This window comes from Lithobates pipiens, unplaced genomic scaffold (assembly GCF_037356315.1).
Source record: "Lithobates pipiens isolate NorthernLeopardFrog02 unplaced genomic scaffold, aLitPip1_a1.2 Scaffold_22, whole genome shotgun sequence".
NCBI classification, from domain to species: Eukaryota; Metazoa; Chordata; class Amphibia; order Anura; family Ranidae; genus Lithobates; species Lithobates pipiens.
The window spans coordinates 323,313,791-323,340,879 of record NW_027507784.1 but is presented as its reverse complement, the minus strand read 5'-3'; the positions used below and the strand labels follow the sequence as shown (position 1 = coordinate 323,340,879).

Below are 27,089 nucleotides of genomic sequence, written 5' to 3'. Positions count from 1 at the left end.
GCCACGTCCTGGATTGTCACTTGCCACACATTAAGGATTGTCACTTGTCACATCACCTGCTACACATTACGGAATGTCACTTGCCACGTCACGGATTTTCACTTGCCACGTCCCCTGCCACAAGTTACGGATTGTCACTTGCCACATCCAGGTTGTCACTTGCCACGTCACCTGCCACACATTACGGATTGTCACTTGCCACGTCATTACAGATTGTCACTTGCCACGTCCCGGGTTGTCACTTGCCACGTCACCTGCCACACATTACGGATTGTCACTTGCCACGTCACCTGCCACACATTACGGAATGTCATTTGCCACGTCACGGATTTTCACTTGCCACGTCCCCTGCCACAAGTTACGGATTGTCACTTGCCACATCCAGGTTGTCACTTGCCACGTCACCTGCCACACATTACGGATTGTCACTTGCCACGTCATTACAGATTGTCACTTGCCACATCCAAATGGTCACTTGCCACACATTATGGATTGTCACTTGCCACGTCCTTGATTGTCACTTGCCACGTCCCGGGTTGTCACTTGCCACGTCACCTGCCACACATTACGGATTGTCACTTGCCATGTCACCTGCCACACATTAAGGAATGTCACTTGCCACATCACGGATTTTCACTTGCCACGTCCCCTGCCACAAGTTACGGATTGTCACTTGCCACATCCAGGTTGTCACTTGCCACGTCACCTGCCACACATTACGGATTGTCACTTGCCACGTCATTACAGATTGTCACTTGCCACATCCTAGATTGTCACTTGCCACACATTATGGATTATCACTTGCCACGTCCTTGATTGTCACTTGCCACGTCCCGGGTTGTCACTTGCCACGTCACCTGCCACACATTACGGATTGTCACTTGCCACGTCACCTGCCACACATTACGGAATGTCACTTGCCACGTCACGGATTTTCACTTGCCACGTCCCCTGCCACAAGTTACGGATTGTCACTTGCCACATCCAGGTTGTCACTTGCCACGTCACCTGCCACACATTACGGATTGTCACTTGCCACGTCATTACAGATTGTCACTTGCCACATCCTAGATTGTCACTTGCCACACATTATGGATTGTCACTTGCACGTCCCGGGTTGTCACTTGCCACGTCACCTGCCACACATTACGGATTGTCACTTGTCACGTCACGGATTTTCACTTGCCACGTCACCTGCCACATGTTATGGATTGTCACTTGCCACATCCAGGTTGTCACTTGCCATGTCACCTGCCACACGTTATGGATTGTCACTTGCCACGTCCCTGGTTGTCACTTGCCACGTCGCCTGCCACACATTATGGATTGTCATTTGCCACGTCATGGATTTTCACTTGCCACGTCACCTGCCACACGTTACGGATTGTCACTTGCCACGTCCCGGGTTGTCACTTGCCATGTCGCCTGCCACACATTATGGATTGTCACTTGCTCTGCCACTTTCCTGCTGTGTCACAGAGTCAGGCAGCAGATTATCAGTCAGGCAGCAGAGAGATGCTCCTGGCTGCCTGCACAGTGAGGGGGGAACTGCACTGCAGGGATGCAGGGCGGCGAGAGATGATGTCATCTCTATGCTCCCCCGCCCATCAGCTCCCTGATTGGCCAGCCCACTCACGCCCACTCTCTCACCAGCTGACCGGCCACTCTCATCCGCCTCCCACTATCACCCGCGGAGCCTCTGACCGCCCGCTCTCACCCGCAGAGCCGCCCGCGGACCACCCGCGGAGCCGCGGACCACCCGCGGAGCTGCGGACCGCCCTCTCTCACCCGCGGAGCCGCCCGCGGACCACCCGCGGAGCCGCGGACTACCCGCGGACCGCCCGCTCTCACCCGCGGACCGCCCGCTCTCACCCACGGAGCCGCTCACTATCTCCCGCGGAGCCGAGGCGCCTGTCCTCACCGGGCCCCACTTGACTGCGGGCCCCATAGCGCCCGCATGTGTTGCTATGGCGGTAGTTCCGCCACTGTGCAGGAGGCATGTATATCCTTATAGATAACCCCTATGGCAGTAGTTTAGAAAGGATAACATTGGGTTTACATCCACTTTAATGAATAAAGTGGATTAAAAGTGGATTAAAAATGAGTATGGGTCATAGAAGTGGCCTCTAGATGTAAATTATTCCGAAAATGGCTACTACATATAAAATTGAGAGAAACAAGAAAAAAGCTCAGAAGGTGAAGGGGCAGAGCCGAAGGTGGTCTTTACAGGAAAAATTAAGATCTGCATATAACTTCAGCTGCCCATATCTCTGGATCTGCTGATCATTGTGTCCTGAAAGTAACCTTTGATTAAACAGTTTGCACTAATATACTCTGTTTTAACTTCCCAGCTCACCAGTTGACTTGAAATTTTGACGATGATAGGAGACAAGCAGATAGCCAGCTGTGTCTGTAATTAGATGTACAGATGAAAAGATTAAAACTTTAAAAAAGTAATTATTCTGAGCCGAACCTTTGGGAAGATGCGAAAGATGTTACAGCTAAAGGCATATTAAAATTGGCCAAAAAAAAAAAAAGCAAGCTTTTAAAAATTTTGAGATGCATCTAACAACATCAAGACAAGCCATGTGTGACGCAATTGCTGTGTAGTCTTAAAATACCCGGTCTGGGAAATAACACCGACTTCAGCTGCTGTAAACAACTGGCATGCATATCAAACATTTCAGCATCTCGCCGGGTTTGTATGCAGAGACATCTCCAGTTCTCACCGGGGGGCTCCGAATTCTGGAAGAATTTAAAAGGAAAGCCTGTCTTCGTTCTTTGCAATGAAGCCTAATTGAATTGAGCAGGTGGTGGGCAATGGGCATACATTGAAGAACTGCTGTAATCCCAATAACTATGTCAAAGGACGTCTATCCTGGGGGAAAAGTATAGGTTGTTGTTGCTGATCTCCTTTGGATAATGCTAATTTCTTGGCTGTCACGCTGATCCTCAGAGTTCAATACTTCCTGCCCACTAAACCGGAGACAGCATGAACCGACCAGAATCAAATTGTACAAACTGATGGTTTATGTGTGTTTTTAATACTCATTGCCCAGTGTGTTTTTTTTTTTTTTGCATGTTGTGTGTGTGTTTTATACATGCAATTCCATGTTTTTTCAAGTGCACGTGTAGTGTTTTAATATAATTATAGCGCACTTTTCATTGGGTAGCATTGTTCAAAAACCACAGTACACAGAGAACTGTCTCATTGATAAAAATGCCACAGATGTCTCCATACACTTTAACGTGCCGCTTTGTTTCAAAAATCGAACATTTTATACCGGGTGCCCTCATGATACAGACTTCCCAGAGTAGTATGAGTTATGGAAATACAGAACACAGCAGAAGTTGCCTCCTTTTAGGCACACTGTCACTCAATGAAACCCTTTAAGCAGTTCCTGACTGCGATGTAGCTGAATGATGGCTACAGCGCAGTCGCACATTGCCACACATTGAGGGCGTTATATGACGTCCTCCCGTGATCGCGCTTCCCGCACACACCTATTGTGGCGCATTGGCAGCACTCTCTGTGATTGCCCAGAGAATCACAAGAGAGATATACACCACTGCTCAAAGGCAGGTCATGGGAACTCAGAGATAATTGCTCCAGATGAAGGGACCCAGGTGTGAGCCACAGCATGCAGATAATGGGGATAATGATAGAACTCTGGACGGCCGCACTCCAATGCTAAAACATCCAATGCTAAAACAAAATGCTAAAACATCACAGCGAAAGATGCTAACAGTTGACACGTTTCGCACTAAGGCTAGTGCTTACTCATAGCTCTCTAGCTCTGAGTAAGCACTAGTCTTAGAGTGAAACGCGTCAGTTGTTAGCATCTTTCGCTGTGATGTAATTTGCTGTGTCCTAAATATTATTTGAATAAAGCATTGTTTTAGCATTGGAGTGCGGCCGTCCAGAGTTCTGTCATTATCCACATTCTCTGTGATTGTCATGTCCTTAGGACACAGCTGATCACAGATCAGGGTAAAGGGCCAATCACAGCGGCTCTTTACCATTTGATCAGCTGTGTCCAATCACAACTGATCACAATGTAAACACAAGCCGGTTATCCGCATTCCTTTCCTCATGCTGACAACATTAGTAGAGGGGAGCCAATAACCAGTTTGTGTTAAAGGGACATCTACACTGATAATCAAAGCACTGATTATCAGTGCAGTCCCAACAGTGCCCATCATCGCGCCTATCAGTGCCAATCAGTGCTGCCTATCAGTGCTCAGTGCAGGCTCATCAGTGCCCATCAGTGCAACCTCATCAGCGCACATCAGTGAAGGAGAAAAATTACATGTTTGCAAAATTTTATAACAAAATATGAAAAAAGTTTTTTTTTTTTTAAATTTTGGTCTTTTTTCATTTATTCACCAAAAAATAAAATACCCAGTGGTGATTAAATACCACCAAAAGAAAGTTCTGTTTGTGTGAACAAAATGCAAAAGATTTAATTTGAGTACAGTGTTGCATGACCACACAATTGTCATTTAAAGTGTGACAGCACTGAAAATTGTCCTGGGCAGGAAGAAGGGTGAAAGTGCCCAGTAGGTAAGTGGTTAAAGCCAAACTGATGTAAAACTAAAATTCCTTCCTTGCAGTGGGGCTGTGCCCTAACTTCAAGGGTTCAATGTTCGTTTCTGTATCGGGAATGGTAGAAATGCTCCAGCGACAGGCTTTCCCTGTCACTTAACCCAAAAGATTAAAAAAAAAACTATCAATAAATGGTGTATTACATGCTGTTTATACTCAGTCACTATGAGATTCATTTTCTGCAGCTACTGCACATGCTCAGTTTTCAGTAAATTTCTATGCTGAGCATTTCCTCCCTGTTACATCTGAGCAGCCCATGTGACTATAGAATCACACATGTTGGTTTATACACAGTGGTAAATTACAGACCACTCCCTATCTCCCCATCCATGCCCACTAACCAGCTAACCACACAATGGGGAAGGATATTACATCTTGATTGATGAAGGCTTCACCTCCCTCTTATTCTAAAACACAGGCTGGAGGGGTGCGACACAGCCTGTGACGGCCAGAAATCCACCCACACCATCTTACTGACAAAAATAATAAAGATTTGATTTTAAAATATGCTGTATATATTTCTACTTGACAATTTAAAACAGTTTGATATTAATTATTTATTTTCCATCGCCAGCAGCAACCGACGAAAGGATCAAGAACTGGGATGTTTCTGTGGACTGTTTAGTGCTTTTACAAAATGAGGAGATCATTAAAGTGCCTGTCTATTTCTAATGGACAGTAAAGAGTTAACTACCTGCACAGCAGAAGACTGTTTGTCAGGGAGAGATGTTGGCGCCAATGAGTCCAGAGGAGAGGGGCGGAGTTTGGTGTTGCACGTGCATGGCGGAACTTCAGAGAGAGAGACTGCTGCACGCATTTTTTGTGGGAAAGCATAAAAATGGCACACATTCGCTTTTTCAGGTGCTGTAGTACGTTGGCAACTAGAGGCAGGATGCTATGGCATTTGGACAGGTTGGCTAATGTGCAGAAGCTGATGGTGGATAACCAAGGATGCTTTTCCTTGGATACCGTCCAGGGAGCCAAACACAGAGGTCATAGACCATAGACCACCAGATTCATATGGGGGATGCTCCACCCATCCGGGAGCAGTACTGTCATTTTCCCCCAGTGCTGTGCCAGGAGGTCAAGGACTTGATCCGTAAGGTGATACAGAATGGGGTACTTTAGGAGAGCCATAGTCCATGATCTCCTGTTGTCCCAGGTGCAGAAAAGTGAGTCTTCAGTTCTGTTGGGATTATCACAATCTAAATGCCTGTACCCACCCAGATGCCTACCAGTTGCCCAGGGTGGAGGAGTCGCTTATGGCACTTGGTCAAGACAAGTCTTTCTCTATCCTTGACCTGACAATTGGTTACTGGGATCAGTGAGGGATCAAGACCTTGAAAAGTTTGCCTTTATCATGCCCCTGGGACTATTCAAATTGAATTGCATGCCCTTCTGACTGAGTAACTCCCCTAGTACATTCCAGCATTTGATGGAGAGGTGTTTGGGCGATTTCAGCACTTTAAAACTGTCTGTGCTAGTCTACCTGGACAATGTGATAACTTTCTCCAAAACATTTGAGGAAGATATTCATTATCTGGACTGCCTGTTCACTCATTTATTCCAGCCTAGGCTGAAACTCAAGCCCAGTAAGTGGCACCTAATACATCATAGAATCCAGTACCTAGGGCAGTGATGGCGAACCTTGGCACCCCAGATGTTTTGGAACTACATTTCCCACGATGCACTGGCACTCTGCAGTGTAGTTGAGCATCATGGGAAATGTAGTTCCAAAACATCTGGGGTGCCAAGGTTCGCCATCACTGACCTAGGGCATATCAATGAATCCAAGGAAGTCTCCCTGGACCCAACCAAAGTCCAAGCAGTGCAGGATTGGCACCTCCCAAAGAATATTACAGAGCTGCACTCTTTCATGGGGCTAGTGAGATACTATTGGCGATTAATTCCCAAGTTCACACAAATTGCTGGCCCTCTCAACCAGCTACTGCGCAGCTATTCCATCCAAAAGAAAGGGCTGCTGTCACTTTCTATGCGGTCCCAGTAGCAGGAATCTCAACAGCACACATTTGAAGCTCTCAAACAAAAGCTGACATCAGCCCCCCTACTGGCATATGCGGACTACTGAAAACCCTTCTTGGTATATATGGATGGGAGCTTTCAGGGACTGGGGGCTGTCCTGGCCAAGGAGCAGGATGGGTGCAAATGCATGATTGCATACTTGAGGTGTACTCTGCGGCCCACCTAAAGAAATCCCAATAACTATAGATACTTCAAACTGGAGTGGCTGGCCCTAGTGTGGGCCATCACCGAGAAGTTTGCATAATACCTCATCATGGCAGAAATAGAGGTTGGCCCGGTTCACCTATAAAAGTTGCTACAAACTGGGAAGGCTTAAGGGACATGCGGATGCTCTTTCCGGCTATCCAGTAGAATGTCTAGGGGTTGACTTAGATGCAAGGCGGGAGGATGTGGAAGTAGCCCCCGTCCTACCTGCGGAAGCCTCTCATGTTCCCTCAAAGGGAGGGTGGCAGCACCCCTTGTGGAGCCCACCGAGATCCACACTGTGGAAGGGTGGGCCCTAATCCAAAAAAAAAAACCTGATCTCAGGCAGGTGCAGCGCTTCTTGTCATGACGGTGCAAGTCGTCCTCCCGAGAATGTCAGAGACTGCCCAATATAGTGAGGGTGATCCTGAGACAGTGGAATCAAATCAAAACGCATGGACGTGGTTTACTGCCAGGCACATATCCTTAGGGAACAACAGGACATACTGCAAACTGTGGTCCCCCAGTCGCACATTCTTTAGATCTGAACAATGGGCTTGCCGGGAATATGTTTCCTGTTCCGTACTTAAAGCCCCACCCAAAAAAACACCCTTGGCGATCACCAACTCAGAGCCCTGTGAGCTGGTTACAATGGACTTTCTGAAGATCTCCAACTCCCCTTTTAGGATATCAGTATGCTCAGATCTTTGTTGACCACTTCACCAAGTTCGCTGTAGTGGTAACATATATTAGCAAAAAATAATCATAATGATTGAAAAAAAAACACACACACACACACATAAGAGGATGCTGGATACAAACCATATCTTCATTTTAGCCATATGACTTTTTAAAAAAAGTGTCCTTATCCTAAGTGTTAGTTTTTTAAATTGAACATATACTGTAAGTGCATCTAAAGCACAGAGGTATAAATGTCCTTGTCATAGACTTTGGGCTGCAGGAGAACCATGGCCTGGATAACTCTGTGTTATGTGTTCTTAAAGAGGAGGGCCGGTTAAAATAAAAAAAAATAAAAAAGTCAGCAGCTGCAAACACTGCAGTTGCTGACTTAATAAACACACTCACCTGTCCAGGGCGCCCGCGATGTCGGCCGCCCGAGGCCGACCCGTCCCTCGGCTCTCGGGTCCCGGCGCCGCCATTCCCTGTAAGGGAAACAGGCAGTGGAGCCTTATGGCTTCACTGCCCGTTTCCTACTGCGCATGCGCGAGTCCCGCAGCTACTGCGCATGCGCGAGTCCCGCAGCGCTTTCCGAATGGGACGCGCTGTGTTCTGGAACACACAGTTCCCAGAACACAGCGCGACTCATTACCCAGAAGACGCTGCGACGAAAACAGAAGACAGAAGATCTCCGCGGAGGAGGATTTTTGTTTTTGTTTTTCAGGGTGGCCCTCCACTTTAAGTTATCCAGAGCTGGCCACTAATTGCTTGTGGCTTTTTATGCAAGTTAGTCTGGGGAGCCGGACTGACTAAGTAGGTCATTGTTATAATAATAGGACTGGCTCTACTGTGTAAGGTGACCTTTGTCTGAGATAATGGGGGTAACCCTTATCTGATGGTTTGCTGTATAAATTCAGTATGTTTATAAAAAATAAAGCAGTTCATTTTCTGGTGTACGCCAAGACTGGTGCTGTCTGGTCCTTGGGGTTTCTATAGCCAGATCCATTGGTCTCGTGTTCCAGGACTTGGGAAGCAGCTTCTTGGTGGAAATATCCAACAGGGTGCCCGGAATCCGTCACAGTCCTAAATGTTCTTTCTGAATAAAACATTACTTAGTGAACATAGGATTCATCGCCTGATAGGAGAAAAGAAAATACTCACTGACAATGTCAGACTAAAAGATGACAGATGTGTATTCCATAACTAAATCTCAATGTTCCTAGAAACGCCGCAGAAATGCTTTTATCTGTGTTTGTACATAGATGGAAGCTAAATCCCAAGAGATTAGACAGAGTGCCTGGAGTGATGGTGAATATTACGTAAGTGTCATGGTGGATTAGTAAGAGAGTGAAATGTAAATATCACTCTGGGCCTGATCCAGACACATCTACTGTATGACGGTGCTGAGGTCACCTCTGAGAAGCAGGCATAGGCTCATAACCTCAGGCTGGATGACATGACCAATAAATAGAGCTGTGCCAATTTAAAAAAAAATGCTTTTCTGATGATTTGGTGCAGTTGGGGGATTTTTGATACTAGGGAACCAGTAGAGGCAGGGCTGTCTTTAAGGCAGGGCAAAAGGGGCAGCTGCCCTGGGCCCTGTCATTGTTGTGGGGCCCAAAGCAGCTGCCTCATCCTTGCCAACTATCCCAGTGTAAATTCCCTTGTCCCTTGAAGTTTTAGTCCTGTGCTGTGTCCCGATATCTCAGTGAGAAGTGCTGGTACTAATGCTGCCCAGCTCTGCCCTATTGTTGTGTACAGGTGACTCACCTGCAGATCCTGTGTTTACATGTAAATAACCGGCATTCATATGTAAATAGTGGTGGCATTACTAAGTAAATAGATGCGGCTGGCAGCATTTATATGTGAATAAAGTTGGCATTCATATATGTATCATGCTCCTCTGCAGTGAGGAGATGATGTGCTGTGACTTCTAGCAGCCAATCAGTGAGCAGTATTACTTTACAGTAATCTCTAGCAATCAATTAACAAGCAGAAATCATTTGCTGTAACCTCTAGTAACTAATCAGTGAGCCATATTGTGCGCTGTAACCTCTAGCAACCAGTCATTAAGAAGTAATGATATGCTGTAACCACTGGCAACCAATCGTAATTGCTGCCTGATCTGATATAGTAAACAGATTTTAAGTCTAGCTGCTATTTATTGTATGTCTCAGAGCAGGTGGAGAGCAAAATTGCATGGGGGGGAGGGCCCAAGAATTTTTTTGCCCAGGGTCCAATCAATATTAAAGACGACCCTGTACCCGGGCTTACAGGATGTCCTGAGGCAGGCCAGGAAAGTCTGTGTGCATTTTCGCCGGTCATATAATGCCAGTGCTCGGCTGGCTGATGTCCAAAAGGAATTGAACCTGCCCAAGAACCGCCTAATCTGTGACACCAGGTGGAACTCAACGTTGGCCATGCTGCAGCGGCTGCAAACGCAGCAGAGGGCCATCAATGTGTACCTGTGCGACTACAGCACCAGGACAGGGTCAGGGGAGCTTGTTTTTTTTCCCCCACGCCAGTGGGCCATGATCAGGGATGCATGCACTGTCCTGTCACCATTTGAGGAGGCCACGAGGATGGTGAGCAGTGACAGTGCATGCATCAGTGACACTGTACCTCTTGTCCACCTGTTGGAGCATACGCTGCGGGGAATAATGGACAGGGCACTTGAGGCAGAACAGAGGCAGGAAGAGGAGGACTTTCTAACCTCTCAAGGCCCCCTTTATCCAGACAGTGTTCCTGCTAGACATGTGTGATTCGTTTCGTACGAATCTCAAATTCGTACGAATTTCCCAAAATTCGTACATTCGGGGGATCTGAAATACGAATTGCCGTGCGTCCGAATTCTGTACGGAATACAAACTTTTTTTTACGAATTTCGGATTTCGGATCAGTTGTCGTCGAATCGACGACCACTCAGTCATTATGCGTATTATGACTTGCAAAGACTTCTATAATAGAAGTCAATGTAAGTTGCCTGAAGACATCAGTGAAGGACTTTCCTCCTCTCTGGGTAGGCTGCCAAGAAAAGATCAAAGTGATACAATGTTTCTTCTTCAATGGGCTGAACTCCCTGTGTAGAAGTTCTCAGTTTAACCATTTAAAGACTAAGGCCCCTTTCACACTGACGATCCGTTCAGGCCTGCCTGTCAGTTTTTCAGGCGGACCTGAACGGATGCTCCATAGACCTCTATGGAGCGTCGGAATTGAGGGGTGACATGTCCACTGACATCCGACCTGCTCCGATCAGAAAAAGTGTGACGGAGGAAAAAGCTATTTTTCCATCCGTCTGCGGATCGGATCGGGTGACGACGGACACTGCGGCCCGTCGTCATCCGATCTCCCATAGGGGAGAGCGGCGCTGTGACAGGTCTGTCCCTGCGCAGTGTGCAGAGACGGACCTGTCATCTCCCTGCTCAGCGGAGATCGACGGAGTGATCCCCGCTGAGCAAACGGATATCCATGGGGCGGATCAGCACTGATCCGCCCTGTGTGAAAGGACCCTAAATCTTTTCTGAGACGTGTTGCTTACAAGTAAAAATCCAGTATTTTCTGCTAGAAAATCACTCAGAAGCCCCAAAAATTATATATATTTTTTTAGCAGAGACCCTAGGGAATAAAATAGCGGTTGTTGCAATATTTTATGTGACGCGGTATTTGCGCAGAGGTCTTTCAAGCGCAAGTTAGCCCTTTTTTTTTGGTCGACCTCTAGAGAGCACTGACAGCGTGACATACAGCAATGACACCTGCACCGTGATAGAGTGATCTGACACCAGCACCGTGATAGAGAGCACTGACATCAGCATCGTGACATACAGCAATGACACCAGCACCATGATAGAGTGATCTGACACCAGCACCGTGATAGAGAGCACTGACATCAGCAGCATGACATACAGCAATGACACCTGCACCGTGATAGAGTGATCTGACACCAGCACCGTGATAGAGAGCACTGACATCAGCAGCGTGACATACAGCAATGACACCTGCACCGTGATAGAGTGATCTGACACCAGCACCGTGATAGAGAGCACTGACATCAGCAGCATGACATACAACAATGACACCTGCACCGTGATAGAGTGATCTGACACCAGCACCATGATAGAGAGCACTGACATCAGCAGCCTGACATACAGCAATGACACCTGCACCGTGATAGAGTGATCTGACACCAGCACCGTGATAGAGAGCACTGACATCAGCAGCGTGACATAAAGCACTGACACCAGCACCGTGATATACAGCACTGACACCAGCACCGTGATACACAGCACTGACACCTGCACCGTAAGCAGCCCCAGGAGGAAGTCAGCATAGCACAGGGATGGTGGGAGCCCCTCATAATAAGCAGCCCCAGGAGGAAGTCAGCATATCACAGGGATGGTGAACTTTACAAACCTACAGGTCATATTTGCAGCCACAAAATAATTACTAGCTGTGCACACATAGTCCCACCACATGGCCAATGACATAACACATGTATGAGGTGAATCTGGGATCGACAACTACAAGCATTCTTTTTTTATATGTGAAATTCTGAAAATTCAGGAATCTTGAGACAATGGAGGCAAGGGAAGGTGAGGGTAGGCAAAGAAGAGGGTGCAGGAGATGATCACCAGCACCGTGATATAGAGCACTGACACCTGCACCATGATAAAGTGATCTGACACCAGCACTGTGACATAACACATGTATGAGGTGAATCTGGGATCGACAACTACAAGCATTCTTTTTTTATATGTGAAATTCTGAAAATTCAGGAATCTTGAGACAATGGAGGCAAGGGAAGGTGAGGGTAGGCAAAGAAGAGGGTGCAGGAGATGATCACCAGCACCGTGATATAGAGCACTGACACCTGCACCATGATAAAGTGATCTGACACCAGCACCGTGACATAACACATGTATGAGGTGAATCTGGGATCGACAACTACAAGCATTCTTTTTTTATATGTGAAATTCTGAAAATTCAGGAATCTTGAGACAATGGAGGCGAGGAAAGGTGAGGGTAGGCAAAGAAGAGGGTGCAGGAGATGATCACCAGCACCGTGATATAGAGCACTGACACCTGCACCGTGATAGAGTGATCTGACACCAGCACCATGTCATAACACATGTATGAGGTGAATCTGGGATCGACAACTACAAGCATTCTTTTTTTATATGTGAAATTCTGAAAATTCAGGAATCTTGAGACAATTGAGGCGAGGGAAGGTGAGGGTAGGCAAAGAAGAGGGTGCAGGAGATGATCACCAGCACCGTGATATAGAGCACTGACACCTGCACCGTGATAGAGTGATCTGACACCAGCACTGTGACATAACACATGTATGAGGTGAATCTGGGATCGACAACTACAAGCATTGTTTTTTTATATGTGAAATTCTGAAAATTCAGGAATCCTGAGACAATGCAGGCAAGGGAAGGTGAGGGTAGGCAAAGAAGAGGGTGCAGGAGATGATCACCAGCACCAGCACCGTGATATAGAACACTGACACCCGCACCGTGATAGAGTGATCTGACACCAGCACCGTGACAAAACACATGTATGAGGTGAATCTGGGATCGACAACTACAAGCATTCTTTTTTTATATGTGAAATTCTGAAAATTCAGGAATCTTGAGACAATGGAGGTGAGGGAAGGTGAGGGTAGGCAAAGAAGAGGGTGCAGGAGATGATCACCAGCACCGTGATATAGAGCACTGACACCTGCACCGTGATAGAGTGATCTGACACCAGCACCGTGACATAACACATGTATGAGGTGAGTCTGGGATCGACAACTACAAGCATTCTTTTTTTATATGTGAAATTCTGAAAATTCAGGAATCCTGAGACAATGCAGGCAAGGGAAGGTGAGGGTAGGCAAAGAAGAGGGTGCAGGAGATGATCACCAGCACCAGCACCGTGATATAGAACACTGACACCCGCACCGTGATAGAATGAGCTGACACCAGCACCGTGACAAAACACATGTATGAGGTGAATCTGGGATCGACAACTACAAGCATTCTTTTTTTATATGTGAAATTCTGAAAATTCAGGAATCTTGAGACAATGGAGGCGAGGGAAGGTGAGGGTAGGCAAAGAAGAGGGTGCAGGAGATGATCACCAGCACCGTGATATAGAGCACTGACATCTGCACCGTGATAGAGTGATCTGACACCAGCACCACGACATAACACATGTATGAGGTGAATCTGGGATCGACAACTACAAGCATTCTTTTTTTATATGTGAAATTCTGAAAATTCAGGAATCTTGAGACAATGGAGGCGAGGGAAGGTGAGGGTAGGCAAAGAAGAGGGTGCAGGAGATGATCACCAGCACCAGCACCGTGATATAGAGCACTGACATCTGCACCGTGATAGAGTGATCTGACACCAGCACCGTGACATAACACATGTATGAGGTGAATCTGGGATCGACAACTACAAGCATTCTTTTTTTATATGTGAAATTCTGAAAATTCAGGAATCTTGAGACAATGGAGGCGAGGGAAGGTGAGAGTAGGCAAAGAAGTGGGTGCAGGAGATGATCACCAGCACCAGCACCGTGATATAGAACACTGACACCCGCACCGTGATAGAGTGATCTGACACCAGCACCGTGACATAACACATGTATGAGGTGAATCTGGGATCGACAACTACAAGCATTCTTTTTTTATATGTGAAATTCTGAAAATTCAGGAATCTTGAGACAATGGAGGCGAGGGAAGGTGAGGGTAGGCAAAGAAGAGGGTGCAGGAGATGATCACCAGCACCGTGATATAGAGCACTGACATCTGCACCGTGATAGAGTGATCTGACACCAGCACCGCAACATAACACATGCATGAGGTGAATCTGGGATCGACAACTACAAGCATTCTTTTTTTATATGTGAAATTCTGAAAATTTAGGAATCTTGAGACAATGGAGGCGAGGGAAGGTGAGGGTAGGCAAGGAAGAGGGTGCAGGAGATGATCACCAGCACCAGCACCGTGATATAGAGCACTGACATCTGCACCGTGATAGAGTGATCTGACACCAGCACCGTGACATAACACATGTATGAGGTGAATCTGGGATCGACAACTACAAGCATTCTTTTTTTATATGTGAAATTCTGAAAATTCAGGAATCTTGAGACAATGGAGGCGAGGGAAGGTGAGGGTAGGCAAAGAAGAGGGTGCAGGAGATGATCACCAGCACCAGCACCGTGATATAGAGCCCTGACACCTGCACCGTGATAGAGTGATCTGACACCAGCACCGTGACATAACACATGTATGAGGTGAATCTGGGATCGACAACTACAAGCATTCTTTTTTTATATGTGAAATTCTGAAAATTCAGGACTCTTGAGACAATGGAGGCGAGGGAAGGTGAGGGTAGGCAAAGAAGAGGGTGGAGGAGATGATCACCAGCACCAGCACCCTGATATAGAGCACTGACACCTGCGCCGTGATCATGCTCATTATGAGGGGCTCCCACCATCCCTGTGCTGTGCTGACTTCCTCCTGGGGCTGCTTATTATGAGGGGCTCCCACCACCCCTGTGTTATGCTGACTTCCTCCTGGGGCTGCTTATTATGAGGGGCTCCCACCATCCCTGTGCTATGCTGAATTACTCCTGGGGCTGTACCGTCCTCTGCTGTGCATATTATGAGGGGCTCCCACCATCCCTGTGCTATGCTCATTATGAGGGGCTCCCACCATCCCTGTGCTGTGCTGACTTCCTCCTGGGGCTGCTTACGGTGCAGGTGTCAGTGCTGTATATCACGGTGCTGGTGCCAGTGCTGTATATCACGGTGCAGGTGTCATTGCTGTATGTCACGCTGCTGATGTCAGTGCTCTCTATCACGGTGCTGCTGTCAGTGCTGTATATCACGGTGCAGGTGTTAGTGCTTTATGTCACGCTGCTGATGTCAGTGCTCTCTATCATGGTGCTGGTGTCAGATCACTCTATAATGGTGCAGGTGTCATTGCTGTATGTCACGCTGCTGATGTCAGTGCTCTCTATCACGGTGCTGGTGTCAGATCACTCTATCATGGTGCAGGTGTCATTGCTGTATGTCACGCTGCTGATGTCAGTGCTCTCTATCACGGTGCTGGTGTCAGATCACTCTATCACGGTGCAGGTGTCATTGCTGTATGTCACGCTGTTGGTGATCATCTCCTGCACCCTCTTCTTTGCCTACCCTGACCTTCCCTCTCCTCCATTGCCTTCATGCGCTCCACAGTCCTGAATTGTCACAACAATTTCACATATAAAAAAAGAATGCTTGTAGTTGTCAATCCCAGATTCACCTCATACATGTGTTATGTCATTGGCCATGTGGTGGGACTATGTTTGCACAGCTAGTAATTATTTTGTGGCTGCAAATTTGACCTGTAGGTTTGCAAAGTTCGCCTCCTATTGAAGTAAATGGGGCCCGCCGCGAACGTTACGGTTTGCCAACTATCGGCGGCGGTCCGCGTTCGCGAAACGTCCCGTCGGAAGTTTGTCCATCACTAGTAAGGACTATTTTTACCACTGACTATCACACTATTGTATCATGAGTTGTAGATTTCTCATTTTTAGCAGGGGTTCCCCAAGACCGGAAAACTATTTGAAGGGTTCCTCTGTGTTGAAAGGGTTGAGAAAGGGCCCCACGCCTTTCCTTTTTTTAATTTGGGTACGGGGTTCCCCTTAATATCCGTACAAGACCCAAAGGGGCAGGTAATGGGTGGGGGGAATACCCATGCCATTTTTCTCAATGATTTGTATCCATATTGCTAGGACCAGACATTACATTAAAACCGCAAGCAGTTTTAAATGACTTTTTTCCGTTAAATGTCATTTTGTGCAGGGACTGTTCTAAACACGGGAAACACGTGCCTCTTCACGGGCATACTATAGACACCCCCCCCCCCCGGCACCATATTTAAAGGAAATTTTCACTTTTTTTTTTTCACTTTAAGCATCATTAAAATCAGTGCTCCCGAAAAAAAGTCTGCTTTTAAAACTTTTTTTTTTGCATTGATACATGTCCCCTGGGGCAGAACCCTTTTTAGGACAACAACTTGCATGTTAGCCTTTAAAATTAGCACTTTTGATTTTGAACGTTCGAGTCCCATAGACTTTAAAGCTCTTCTAAAGTTTGTGCACATTTTCGGTCCGTTCCCAGGTTCTGGTGCAAACCGAACCGGGGGGTGTTTGGCTCATCCCTACCTCTGATCTGATGAGGGAACTCTGCTGTGATGGGAGGGGAGTTCTGATGTGATAGGATGGGATGACCTCTGATGTGATGGGGGGGACCTCTGATGTGATAGGAGGCCATCTGATGTGATGGGGGGACCTCTGATCTGATGAGGGAACTCTGATGTGAGGGGAGGAGAGTTCTGATGGGATGGGATGACCTCTGATGTGATGGGGGACCTATGATGTGATGGGGGAACCTATGATGTGATGAGGGGGGAGTTCTGATGTGATAGGATGGGACGACCTCTGATGTGATGGGGGGACCTCTGATGTTATGGGAGGCCATCTGATGTGTTAGGAGGACCTCTGATGTGTTAGGAGGACCTCTGATGTGATGGGAGGCCATCTGATGTGATGGGGGGACCTCTGATCTGATGAGGGAACTCTGATGTGAGGGGAGGCGAGTTCTGATGGGATGGAATGACCTCTGATGTGTTAGGATGACCTCTGATATGATGGAGGACCCTCTAATGTGATGGGGAGGGGGGAGTGGACCTCTGATTTCTTGGGAGGACCTCTGATGTGATGGGAGGACCTCTGATGTGATGGGGGACCTCTGATGTGATTGGGAGTACTCTGATGTGATGAGGGGGACCTCTGATGAGATGGGAGGCAGGGCCGGTGCTACCACTAGGCAAACTAGGCAACCGCCTAGGGCGCACTGCTGCCTAGGGGCGCCCGGCCACTGGTTTCCCTTCGTGTCTGCTTGCTCTGCAGGCTGCAGCATGTAACTAACTCTCAGGCAGCTGCTCTATCCAACCGGTAGTGTAATTAGAGGCGCAGTGCAGCACTGGAACAGTGCTAGAGGAAGCAGAGCCAATGCTTCCTGTAAAGCGCCACCTCCTGTCACATGGGCAGGGCAAAAGGGCGGGTTAAGGGGTGGAGCCAACGGGGGCGACAAAATGATGAGGTTTCGCCTAGGGTGTCAAAATCCTTGCACCAGTCCTGATGGGAGGACCTCTGATGCGGTGGGGGGAGCTCTGATGTGATGGGATGGGATGACCTCTGATGTGTTAGGATGACCTCTGATATGATGGAGGACCCTCTAATGTGATGGGGAGGGGGGAGTGGACCTCTGATTTCTTGGGAGGACCTCTGCTGTGATGGGGACCTCTGATGTGATTGGGAGTACTCTGATGTGATGGGGGGAACCTATGATGTGATGAGGGGGACCTCTGATGCGATGGGAGGACCTCTGATGCGGTGGGGGGACCTCTGATGTGTTAGGATGAACTCTGATATGATGGAGGACCCTCTAATGTGATGGGGAGGGGGGGTGGATCTCTAATTTCTTGGGACAACCTCTGATGTGATGGGGAGCACTCTGATGTGATGGGGGGAACCTATGATGTGATGAGAGGGACCTCTGATGCGGTGGGGGGACCTCTGATGTGTTAGGATGACCTCTGAAGTGATGTAGTACCCTCTAATCTGATGGGGGGGTGGACCTCTGATTTCTTGGGAGGACCTCTGATGTGATGAGAGTGCCTCCGATGTAATGAGGGGGGAGGGGGCTCTTATGTGATGGGAGGACTTCTGATGTAATGGGAACCTCCAATACGACTTTTAAGGCTTCATGCACAGAGCCTGCGTAGTCACTCTGCAGGGACTCAGCGTCCAATGAGATGAAATAGATGAGGCTGTGCGCCATTTTGGGTGTATGCTCCAAACACAGATATCGCGCATTCTGCCGTGTGGTGTGTTCCACATATGGCCGCGTGCGTGAAACCAAAAACTGGTCATACACCATTAGAATTTAGTTTCAAATTTTTCAATTTAGAAAATCAAATGCTAAAAGAAAAGGAAATTTTTAACAACATTGCAACATTGGTCATCGAACGTACTGAGAATGTTTGTATGAACATTCGTATGAAAAAACCTACTAGTGTATGGCCAGCTTTATGTCCCCAGCGATATAATAACATGCATGTTATAATATAAATGTATATATATATATATATATATATATATATATATATAATGTGTGTGTGTGTGTATATTATAGCTCATAAGAAGAGGGAAATAATTATAACAGTACTACTGTTATTTGGTGCAAGAAAATGTGGTTCGCTTCACGATTATGCGTGTCATCCTTGCGCAGGGAACATGCTATCCTTCTCTGTATCGTTCCACTTTAAGTATGTGTCCAGCCAATATAGGCCTAGGACAATATCATTGTGACCCTGATCTGCATATAAAGTGTTCAAATAAATCCAAGTTAGGGAGAGCAGAAAATATGGATACTTTACTTTATATATTCCAAATGAATTGTATGAATTCACTTTCTTCCTGGTAAATAATGTTTGTGAATTTAAAAGTTGATCTAAATAAAGGAAATAAGCGGCATAAAGCATATTTTGAAGCAAATCGCTGTATGCAAATGAGCTGCTCTGCCGCAAACCATTGTGGGAGGGACGAACCCGCCCACCAACCGTCATTGAATAGCTGCAACTGACACATAAACGCGTTATATAGGATCTAAAAACCATAACCCAGAGGTCGATGGATCGAAACCATCCTCTGCTAGGTATATTTTTTTTACTTTTGTAATTAAAAAAAAAAAAAAAAATATATATATATATATATATATATATATATATATATATATATTTTTTTTTTTTTTTTATATAAACTGTGTTTATTGGAGGCTTTTTTTTAACATACATTAAAGATACATTTTATTCCATTCTTTTTTAATAATATTTTAAACCCATTTAATTTTTTTTTTTTTTTTTTTTTTAAGCAAGTCATTATTGAAACCTCCCTATCATGAGATTATTGGTGTTCATATCCTCTGTACAAAAACAATTAGTACTGTCTGTGATACTTTATTTATTTTCATTTTATTTATTTTTTTCACAAATGGTCCTTTTCATTTGGCACAAAAAATGTAAAACCCCCGTGGTGATTAAATACCACAAAAAGAAAGCGCTCGCCGAAAAAAGTACAACTGCACCGCCAATCTAACCACAATATGTAACAACATTTTATTTTTTTGTATAACCATGGACATCAGTCCCAATCACTGCGATGTGCCACCAGATCCCCAGTGCCCATCTGTGCCCACCACATGTGCCGCCCACCAGCGCCACCTGTCAGTGCATATCAATGAAGCAGAAAAATTACCTGTTTGCAAAATTTTATAACAAACTATTAAACATGATTTTTTTCACTTTCACTTTCTTCCTGGTAAATAATGTTTGTGAATTTAAAAGTTGATCTAAATAAAGGAAATACGCGGCATAAAGCATATTTTGAAGTGAAGCGCTGTATGCAAATGAGCTGCTTTGCCGCAAAACATTGTGGGAGCGCAGAACTCGCCCACCAACCGGCATTGAATAGCTGAAACTGACACATAAATGGTTTGCATAGAAAACAAGGGTCCTATAAGTGAGTGAGTAGCAGCGTGGCGCCAGAGGTCGCAGGTTCGAAACCACCCTTTGCTAGGTGTATTTTTTTTCTTTTATAATTAAAAAAAGATAATTTTTTAAAAATATATATAAACAAGGGGACACTCACACAGGGGGACACGCACACAGGAGGACACTCACACAATGGGACACGCACACAGGTGGACACGCACACAGGGGGACACGCACACAGGAGGACACACACACAGGGGGATACGCACACAAGAGGACACGCACACAGGGGGACACGCACACAGGGGGACACGCACACAGGAGGACACGCACACAGGGGGATACGCACACAGGTGGACACGCACACAGGGGGACACGCACACAGGGGGACACGCACACAGGAGGACACGCACACAGGGGGACACGCACACAGGTGGACACGCACACAGGGGGACACGCACACAGGGGGACACGCACACAGGTGGACACGCACACAGGGGGACACGCACACAGGGGGACACGCACAAAGGGGGACACACACAGGGGGACACGCACACAGGGGGACACGCACACAGGGGGACACGCACACAGGGGAACACGCACACAGGAGGATATGCACATAGGAGGATATGCACACAGGGGGACACGCACACAGGGGGACACGCACACAAGGGGATACGCACACAGGTGGACACGCACACAGGGGGACACGCACACAGGAGGACACGCACAAAGGGGGACACACACAGGGGGACATGCACACAGGGGGACACACACACAGGGGGACACGCACACAGGGGAACACGCACACAGGAGGATATGCACACAGGAGGATATGCACACAGGGGGACACGCACACAGGGGAACACTCACACAGGAGGATATGCATACAGGAGGATATGCACACAGGGGGACACTCACACAGCACAGGAGGACATGCAAATAGGGGGACACACACACACAGCCAGGAGGACACTCCCCCCCATCACGTGTGGTGGCCCTGGTGTCTCGGCTTCACTCACCGAGTCACCGGATGCCAATAATAGTACTTCTAACAGCGCACTGCTCCCCGCCAGCCCCTCCACTCTTCTCGTCCGTCCCAGGTGATGTCACGACGCATACAGCACCTGGGACGGACGGGAGGGAAGGAGGGGCCGGCGGGGAGCAGCGCACAGTTAGCAGTGTTATTATCGGCATCGCTGCATGTAATTCAGCTGCTGCAAGTGGCCTCTCATGTGGCCGAGTCCGGGCCCCTAATGGCCTCGGGCGGCGCCCGAGTGACCGACTGGTCAGTCTGCCCCTGCCTGTATCATGTCTGCAGTCTCTGGTCATCTCTTGCAGTATGTCTGCAGTCTCTGACCATCTCTTGTATCATGTCTTGCATAATGTCTGGGAGCTCTTTCTAACACACTCTAACACATCCCTCTCTGTGGGCATTAGCGGGACCCCCCTTCAGGTCCCATTAGTGTACTCATTTTCTTTATTGTTAAAAGATCATGGGAGGATCCCAGGGTAATAAAGACTTCTTAGGGGAGCATCTCCATGTTTGAGTTGTAGCCATAGAAACATTTGTAAAGGGGAGGAGTTAGTAAGATGGCCACGCCCATGTGGGGGCGCCAGAAATATTTCTGCACCCAGGCGTCTGTGACCCTAGGATCGGCCCTGCATGCATGTCAGGTAGGTAGGTCCGTGTAAAGGTCAGTGTGTGTCAGGCAGGTGAGTTTAGTGGTCAGCATTGATAGGCACTGGTAGCCAGGCAACCAGCAAGTGAGCTTACTCCCTGCCACACAACAACACAGCCCAGCCAAAAAAAAAAAAAAGCCCGCGCCACATACACCACCCTAGGACTTTAGGCTGAAGCCCCTGCTGAAACCATAGGGGGGAAGAAAATATGGAACGCTTCACGAATTTGCGTGTCATCCTTGCGCAGGGGCCATGCTAATCTTCTCTGTATCGTTCCAATTTTAGTATATGTCCTGCCGAAGCGAGGACAATCCAATGGTGACCCTGAGAAGTATATAAGGACAACCAGAGCCAGAAATGTCAGCTCATGGGGAGCCTGGTAACGAAGTATGTGGTGGGGGTAATAAAGATCAATGTATCGGTGGTGATTTGAGGAAATTATAATGATCAGATCAGCTTCTCCTTATAACACATTCCGATGTTCCATACACAGATCAATAACCAATCATCTACAGATCAGATACAAGCAGCACATGCAAATCACCACAGCAGCCACCACAGGGGATTGTGGGAGGAGGGAGGGGCCATCCTTAGACTGTGTATCTAATTACATTGTAGCTGATTACATTGTAGTGTCAGTGTATTAGAAGCTGTTGCGGGGGATGGGAGGAGGACAAAATGCATAGAATTAGGGTCGGTGTGGATCATCTTTAGTTGCTTTCTCTTCAATAGTAAAATGTTGTTTATTCTGCAAGGCTCCTTTTAACCCTTTCACTACTAGATCCGTTTTTGAAGTTTGCTTGTTTTTTGCACACATGGTTAATAAAACATTTAACATGTGGGGATCTCTAATATAATGGAGGACCTCTGATGTGATGGGGGTCGGCCTGGTCATTGTGTTACACAATGGCCACCTTTTTCACTCTCCTCTCCACTATCCCTTCCCCACTTTATTTATTTATTTATTATGTGTGTGTCACGTCTCTGTTTGTCACTGTGCACATGTGATGAGTAGGGTGTCGGTTCTCGGGCCAACCCTGAAAGCCTTGTGAGGGGGTGGACATAGGCCTTCTGGCTTGGTCCACCCTCTCTCTTTGGGGGTCTCCCTTCGGGGGAGCCCCAACCAAGTACCTGGGTGGGTCTGTTTCGCCAGACCTTCCGGAGAAAGGCGGTCGTCTGGTTTCGGCCAGATGGGCCATGTATTGGTAACTCAGTCCCCGTCTGCAGCCTAACGCAATTGCTGGTGTTCTGCAGATCCTATACCACAGGCAGCTGCCGCAATTACAGTCGGTGTATTGTGCCACCTGCACAGTGTACACCTAAAGCTACCCCAATTGCTGGTGTTCTTCTGGTCCTATACCACAGGAAGCTGCTGCAGCAATTACAGTCGGTGTATTGTGCCATCTGCACAGTGTACGCCTAAAGCTACCCCAATTGCTGGTGTTATGCTGATCCTATCTGCAGGCAGCTGTAGCAATTATAGTTGGTGTATTGTGCCACCTGCACAGTGTACACCTAAAGCTATTCCAATTGCTGGTGTTCTGCTGATCCTATCCGCAGGCAGCTGCAGCAATTACAGTCGGTGTATTGTGCCAGCTGCACAGTGTACACCTAAAGCTACTCCAATCGCTGGTGTTATGCTGATCCTATACCACAGGCAGCTGCAGTAATTACAGTTGTGTACTGTGTCATCTGTACAGTGTGCACTTAAAGCTACCCCAATTGCTGGTGTTCTTCAGATCCTATACTACAGGCAGGCAGCTGCAGTAATTACAGTCAGTGTATTGTGTCATCTGCACAGTGTGCACCTAAAGCTTCCCCAATTGCTGGTGTTCTTCAGATCCTATACCACAGGCAGGCAGTTGCAGTAATTACAGTCGGTGTATTGTGTCATCTGCAAAGTGTCCATCTAAAGCTACCCCGATTGCTGGTGTTCTTCAGATCCTATACCACAGGCAGGCAGCTGCAGTAATTACAGTCAGTGTATTGTGTCATCTGCACAGTGTGCACCTAAAGCTACTCCAATTACTGCTGTTCTTCAGATCCTATACAGCAAACAGCTGCAGTAATTACAGTTGGTGTATCATCTGCACAGTGTACGCCTAAAGCTACCACAATTGCTGGGCAGGTACCCAGGCAGGGCCGTCTTTAAGGCAGGGCAAAGGGGGCAGCTGCCCTGGGCACTGTCATTGTTGTGGGGCCCAAAGCAGCTGCCTCATACTTGCCAACTATCCCAGTGTAAATTCCCTTGACCCTTGAAGTTTTAGTCCTGTGCTGTGTCCCGATATCTCAGTGATAAGTGCTGGTACTAATGCTGCCCAGCTCTGCCTATTGTAGTGTACAGGTGACTCACCTGCAGATCCTTTGTTTACATGTAAATAACCGGCATTCATATGTAAATAGTGGTGGCATTACTAAGTAAATAGATGCTGCTGGCAGCATTTATATGTAAATAAAGGTGGCATTCATATATGTATCATGCTCCTCTGCAGTGAGGAGATGATGTTCTGTGACTTCTAGCAGCCAATCAGTGAGCAGTATTACTTTACAGTAATCTCTAGCAACCAATTAACAAGCAGAAATCATTTGCTGTAACCTCTAGTAACTAATCAGTGAGCCATAATGTGCGCTGTAACCTCTAGCAACCAGTCATTAAGCAGTAATGATATGCTGTAACCACTGGCAACCAATCATAATTGCTGCCTGATCTGATACAGTAAACTGATTTTAAGTCTAGCTGCTATTTATTGTATGCCTCAGAGCAGGTGGAGAGCAAAATTGCATATGGGGGGCCAAGAAAATTTTTGCCCAGGGTCCAATCAATATTAAAGACGGCCCTGAGTAGAGGTGACCACTCAGGGAGATATACAAGGGCCCCCTGGGATTTAGAGCCTCAAGATAAGATGTTGGTTGGACAGGTGCTGAGGTCCCTCCTGCTGTCATGTAGCGTGAGACGCTGCTTCCTTGTAGGGCAGTTGGAAACCAGGAGGCATTCTGCATTCTTCATGCCAAAAAAGGGAAGAACTATTCTACCAGTCTAGAGAAAGGACACTGGTTGCTGCATGGAGAAGGTGCATAAACAGTCAAAAAGGGCCTGTTCTTTGAAATATTTGTAGTTCTACCCTCGAAGGAGCTGCTGGAAATTGTCCGAGTTCTTTTTCCCAGTAGATTTCCCTGCAGCCAGGCACACAATCTCAGTCACTTTTTGCCTTAAAAAACAGTCTAGGGGTGTTCTTTTTGTTGTTTTTATGATTTGCAGCAACTGGGATAGGGTTGAGAGGATTGAGTGGTATACTCCAAAAAATAACTATATACAGGCTGAGGACAGTGAACTAATTCCTGTAGAGCTGAAGCAGAAGTCCTTCTTCAACAAAAAAACTATGGACTTGTTTTTGAAGCAGTTAATAGGGCAAAAAGCTTTCTTTAGCTCTTCAGGACACAAGTCGATGTCCCCTTTGGTCAAACACACAGCTGACTCTCTAGCAGGTAGCAGCCCAAAAGTCTCTAAGATCTCTTAGCCCTTGTACACACAGTCGGACATTCCAACAACAGATCAGATTTTGTCCGAAACTGGAGTTGCATACACACGGTCCGACAAAGTTGTCGGAATATCCGATCATTCATAACGTGATGACGTTATTTTGTTACAACGAGACTACGTTCAGGCTAGTAGCCAATAGCTTTGGTCTCGTAATTTGATCTGAGCATGCGTGGCACTTTGTCCAATCGGAATTCTCGACAAATGATTGGACAAAGTCCGATCGGATCATGTTGGCAGAAAATTTTATAGCCCAGCTCTAAAACTTTGTCGGTCAGATATTCTGACGGAAACAGTCCGATGGAGCCCACACACGGTCGGATTATCCGACAACACAGTCCGATCGGGCTAATAGTAGTCTGTACTCGCAAATGTCCAGGGATAGTTGCTGGCTTCCATCCAACATCCATGTGACACATTTCTCCTGTGATACCAGACTAGATCTTCAGACAATAACCCCTGTCAGCTCTCTGTAACTTCACCATCCAGGCCCTCAGATCACCCACTTGAGGCTTCATGAACAACAAACACATGGCAGTGCTGCTCATCCAACAATCATTTGACACCTTTCTCCTGTGATACCAGCCTAGATCTTCAGACGACAGCCCCTCAGTCAGCTCTCTGTAGCTTCACCATCCAGGCCTTTAAGTCACCCACTTGAGGCCTCACGAACAGCAAAAACATGGCAGCACTGCCCGGAGAGCAACAAGCCCTCCAGACTGTGTTCCTCTCCTGAAGGAAAAGACCCATCACCTCTGGGTCTCCGAGTATTTATACAGTCTCCCAGCAGTCTTCAGTGCATCCCCCCTGAGATTGGCCAGGGCTGGATAAATAATCATGCTGCTAGTTGCATTATTCCACACCTATGTTCCAGAGGATTCTACTGATCTCTGGAAAGCAGAGAAAGCTGTCAAACCAGCAGCAGCTGTCACATGCAGCTGCACTGATTACAGTGAGCCCAACTACATTTACTTAATACAGCAATTACAGCCACACTGGTTACAGCGGGCCAAGCTACATTTAGCTAGAAATAAAAACACAGCTCCACTGAACACAGCGTGCCATAAGTGAATCAAACTGATCCTAGCACCCATCCAGGAGGGTGCTACAGATTGCATGTACTAGTTCTTGGCATGTAGGAAGTGTGTCCCTTTCCTGGAGGAACGTGGACTAGGAACAGTTTTCCCCCAGTGACTCCTCACAACCTGATGTTAAACTAAGCAGTGCCTGCCTGAAAGAGGGTGGAAATTATACAGTTTACAAAATATGTTTCCTTCACTAGATTTAGTAAGTACCAACACATAGAATACTATCTGCTGGGGCACTGAGGGAGGTACAATAAGTGCCAATGGGGCGCAAGTGGCCCCAGGCTACAGGTTGGGCACCAAGGCTCTGGAGAAACAGGATTGATGTGAAGATGTGAAAGACCAAAGAACCTGATACAGAGCGGGAGGTCGAGGGATAGATTGGGACTAAATTGGTTTCTACTTCTGTAGTTCTTCTTTCTGTTTTTTCTTTTTTTTTTTTTTCTTTTGGCAGTTCTGCCGTTCTTTCAGTTATTACCTGCATTCAGCACACAGTACATAATGATAAACAGGTTTCCACCGCTGCCGGTGCCAAGCAGTATAAAGACTCTTGGAAAGCAGAAAAACAACTGGCATTCCAATTATAATTATTCCAAAAAAAAAAGACTGAAAAAATACCACCCATGGTATTAAATGTGCAGGCTGACTCAGCTGGGCTCCTCAAAAGCTGTT

The 27,089-nt window shown here is 47.0% G+C and overlaps 2 non-coding genes across 2 annotated transcripts; both read right to left on the bottom strand.

Moving 5' to 3' along the window:
• Positions 1–18,805: 18,805 nt before the first annotated feature.
• Positions 18,806–18,910, bottom strand: LOC143925837 (U6 spliceosomal RNA). The gene has a single exon (XR_013262061.1). It is a non-coding gene; the product is annotated as a U6 spliceosomal RNA (small nuclear RNA).
• Positions 18,911–21,996: 3,086 nt separating this feature from the next.
• On the bottom strand, positions 21,997–22,103 carry LOC143925825 (U6 spliceosomal RNA). The gene has a single exon (XR_013262051.1). It is a non-coding gene; the product is annotated as a U6 spliceosomal RNA (small nuclear RNA).
• Positions 22,104–27,089: the final 4,986 nt, after the last annotated feature.